The following is a 4,577-nucleotide window of genomic DNA, read 5'->3' on the forward strand; positions in this document are numbered from 1 at the left end:
TCGTTCGTTATCGGAATTAACCAGACAAATCGCTCCACCAACTAAGAACGGCCATGCACCACCACCCACTGAATCAAGAAAGAGCTCTCAATCTGTCAATCCTTCCAGTGTCCGGGCCTGGTGAGGTTTCCCGTGTTGAGTCAAATTAAGCCGCAGGCCCCACTCCTGGTGGTGCCCTTCCGTCAATTCCTTTAAGTTTCAGCTTTGCAACCATACTTCCCCCGGAACCCAAAAGCTTTGGTTTCCCGGAAGCCGCCCGCCGAGTCATTGGAGGAACTTCGGCGGATTGCTGGCTGGCATCGTTTATGGTTAGAACTAGGGCGGTATCTGATCGCCTTCGAACCTCTAACTTTCGTTCTTGATTAATGAAAACATTCTTGGCAAATGCTTTCGCATCGGTTAGTCTTGCGACGATCCAAGAATTTCACCTCTAACGTCGCAATACTAATGCCCCCGTCTGTCCCTATTAATCATTACCTCGAGTTCCGAAAACCAACAAAATAGAACCGAGGTCCTATTCCATTATTCCATGCACCGAACATTCAGGCGACACGGCCTGCTTTGAGCACTCTAATTTGTTCAAAGTAAACGTGCCGGCCAATCAAGACACTCAATGAAGAGCACCGAGAAAGGAAAAACCGGCAGGACGTCCGGAACGATCAGTTAAACGCCGGGCGGCGAACCGATCGTCCGAGACCCAGATCCAACTACGAGCTTTTTAACCGCAACAACTTTAATATACGCTATCGGAGCTGGAATTACCGCGGCGGCTGGCACCAGACTTGCCCTCCGATAGATTCTCATTAAAGGATTTAAAGTGTATTCATTCCGATTACGGGGCCTCGGATGAGTCCCGTATCGTTATTTTTCGTCACTACCTCCCCGTGCCGGGAGTGGGTAATTTGCGCGCCTGCTGCCTTCCTTGGATGTGGTAGCCGTTTCTCAGGCTCCCTCTCCGGAATCGAACCCTGATTCCCCGTTACCCGTAACAACCATGGTAGGCGCAGAACCTACCATCGACAGTTGATAAGGCAGACATTTGAAAGATGCGTCGCCGGTACAGAGACCGTGCGATCAGCCCAAAGTTATTCAGAGTCACCAAGGTTTCGGACGGACGAACCGACCGATTGGTTTTAATCTAATAAAAGCATCCCTTCCATTGCTGGGCGGGATTCTAGTTGCATGTATTAGCTCTAGAATTACCACAGTTATCCAAGTAGGATAGGTACGATCTAAGGAACCATAACTGATTTAATGAGCCATTCGCGGTTTCACCTTGTTTTGGCTTGCACTGAGACATGCATGGCTTAATCTTTGAGACAAGCATATGACTACTGGCAGGATCAACCAGGGAATTGACCGACTAAAAAGCCGGAAAGTGTTGGACACAACCAACACAGCGTTCTAACAAAGGATAGGAAAGCTACACCCGACCAAGCATTTTAGACTTCTGTTCCGCTGGAATAAGCCTACTCTTGCGGTGACTAGCTCCCGTTAATACTGGCCGTGTGACAGCCGCCAAGAGCATATTAGACTCCCAATCCAATGGAACAAGCCTACTTGTATCCTTGGGTTACAACAGCTTCCTTCCACACTTTGCCGGTACATCCGACAGAGCAATTTTAAAGACTCCTCTTCCGCCAGAATAAGCCTACCTTTGTGGGGCCTGGCTCCCGTTAGAACTGGCCGTAAGGGTACCCACAAAAGCACATTTAGACTCCTCCTCCAGCGAAATAAGTCTACTCATGTCCTACGGATGACTGTGGCTTCCGTTTACATATAGCCGTTCACCCGACACAGCAAATTTTAAAGACTCCTTTTTCCACCGGAATAAGCCTACTTTTGTGGGGCCTGGCTCCCGTTAGAACTGGCCGTAAGGGTACCCACAAAAGCACATTTAGACTCCTGCTCCAGTGAAATATAAGTCTACTAGTGTCCTTGGATGACAGTGGCTTCCGTTCGACAAGTGATACACGCTCAAACTGGCGATGAGTCTATACCGTCCTTAACTTAAGGAAAATCGGTACTTAAATGCCACATGGAGAATAAAAAGTCACTTACAAAAAACAATGCTCCGCATAAGCCTTTGTAAGCTAGAAAGGACATGCTATCTGGCCTCATTCTCAAGAAGGACAAGTAAGCTCCCGTCAACTGGCCCAAACTCTAAAGCGAGGACAGCCCGTTCAAAGTCAATCGGCATCCCTCCTTAAGAGTACAAAACGGCTCACTTCTTAACCACACTGGCTCTTGCTCCTTCAAGTGAACTCTGGCTCCCTTCACTCTGGCATTATCTTTACACATAAATCGGACTCCTCCGATTTAACCGGTGAACCTAACCCGGGAACTAAGGAAACTGGGAATAAAGACTCAGAGGCCCAATTACCTTGTTCGCCAGCCAGCCTTGCGCCGGCTCAGGCTAGAGACTTTCTCCAACAATCCCTGTTGAGCCCGAAGGATCCTAAGACCACTCGTGTGTACAAAACTCAGAGGCCCAATTACCTTGTTCGCCAGCCAGCCTTGCGCCGGCCCAGGCTAGAGAATTGCATGGACACGAGAAACTCTCAGGACTCTTCTTTGTGGCTCCTCCCGGAATTAAGGAAACTCCGAAATGCAAAACTCAGAGGCCCAATTACCTTGTTCGCCAGCCAGCCTTGCGCCGGCCCAGGCTAGAGAATTGCACGGATTATTCCTGTTCACCCTAAACGCATCTGAGACACCTCGTGTGTATGAAACCCAGAGGCCCAATTACCTTGTTCGCCAGCCAGCCTTGCGCCGGCCCAGGCTAGGGAATCACATTGACACGAGAAAGATCTCGTCAGCGGTTTGTAGCGTGCAGAAACTGCTCCCGTTTGAACTGACAATCCCGACAGAGCAATATTAAAGACTTCTGGTCCATTGAAATAAAGCCTACTTTTGCGAGCCTTGCTCCCGTTAGGACTGGCCGTATGGCTGTGCACAAAAGCATATTAGACTCCTGCCTCAATGGAATTAGTCTACTCCTGTCCTTAAACGGATGACAGTTCTTCAAGCATAGCATGCTACCTTCCGCAACTTACAGGCGCGGAAATGCTGTGGAAACGAGGAGACAAGTCCTCACAAAGGTTTCATGGCCGGTCACCCGACACAGCAAATTTTAAAGACTCCTTCTCATCCGGAGTAAGCCTACTCTCGTGGGGCCTGGCTCCCGTTAGAACTGGCCGTAAGGTTGCCCACAAAAGCACGTTTAGACTTCTGCTCCAGTGAAATAAGTCTACTTGTGTCCTACGGATGACTGTGGCTTCCGTTCAAATATAGCCGTTCACCCGACACAGCAAATTTTAAAGACTTCTTCTCCACCGGAATAAGCCTACTCTTGTGGGGCCTGGCTCCCGTTAGAACTGGCCGTAAGGTTGCCCACAAAAGCACATTTAGACTCCTGCTCCAGTGAAATAAGTCTACTCGTGTCCTACGGATGACTGTGGCTTCCGTTCAAATATAGCCGTTCACCCGACACAGCAAATTTTAAAGACTCCTTCTCCACCGGAATAAGCCTACTCTTGTGGGGCCTGGCTCCCGTTAGAACTGGCCGTAAGGTTGCCCACAAAAGCACATTTAGACTCCTGCTCCAGTGAAATAAGTCTACTCGTGTCCTACGGATGACTGTGGCTTCCGTTCAAATATAGCCGTTCACCCGACACAGCAAATTTTAAAGACTCCTTCTCCACCGGAATAAGCCTACTCTTGTGGGGCCTGGCTCCCGTTAGAACTGGCCGTAAGGTTGCCCACAAAAGCACATTTAGACTCCTGCTCCAGTGAAATAAGTCTACTCGTGTCCTACGGATGACTGTGGCTTCCGTTCAAATATAGCCGTTCACCCGACACAGCAAATTTTAAAGACTCCTTCTCCACCGGAATAAGCCTACTCTTGTGGGGCCTGGCTCCCGTTAGAACTGGCCGTAAGGTTGCCCACAAAAGCACATTTAGACTCCTGCTCCAGTGAAATAAGTCTACTCGTGTCCTACGGATGACTGTGGCTTCCGTTCAAATATAGCCGTTCACCCGACACAGCAAATTTTAAAGACTCTTTCTCCACCGGAATAAGCCTACTCTTGTGGGGCCTGGCTCCCGTTAGAACTGGCCATAAGGTTGCCCACAAAAGCACATTTAGACTCCTGCTCCAGTGAAATAAGTCTACTCGTGTCCTACGGATGACTGTGGCTTCCGTTCACCCGACAGAGCAAATATTAAAAGACTTCTCATCCACCAGAATAAGCCTACTCTCGTGGGGCCTCGCACACGTTAGAACTGGCCGTATGGCTACCCACAAAAGCACATTTAGGCTCCTGCTCCAGTGATATAAGTCTTACTCGTGTCCTCTGGGTGTGACAGTAGCTTCCGTTCAAGTATTCTTCGCATTCAGCAACCGCACAAAGCGGCATCGGCCAGAAGTCAATTGCCCGAAGGCGTGATCGACAGGCTAGGCCTCGGGTTAAGAAGGATTGTCTCCTTCCCGTAAACGACAGGTACTTCCGTATGAGAGCCTACCTCACACATTCCCCATCGCCACGTGCCCTCTTAGAAACAGCCGTCCGACCAAG

The 4,577-nt window shown here is 49.4% G+C and overlaps 1 non-coding gene across 1 annotated transcript in view; it reads right to left on the reverse strand.

Annotated features, from left to right (window-relative positions):
- The window catches only part of LOC145688566 (small subunit ribosomal RNA), a 1,833-nt gene extending 479 nt beyond the window's left edge, over positions 1–1,354 (reverse strand). The window contains exon 1 of the ribosomal RNA XR_014131938.1: positions 1–1,354. This exon is cut by the window's left edge and continues 479 nt beyond it. This is a non-coding gene — a ribosomal RNA (small subunit ribosomal RNA).
- Positions 1,355–4,577: the final 3,223 nt, after the last annotated feature.

The sequence above is a fragment of the Thermobia domestica genome, chromosome 6, assembly GCF_964235325.1.
Source record: "Thermobia domestica chromosome 6, izTheDome1.hap1.1, whole genome shotgun sequence".
NCBI classification, from domain to species: Eukaryota; Metazoa; Arthropoda; class Insecta; order Zygentoma; family Lepismatidae; genus Thermobia; species Thermobia domestica.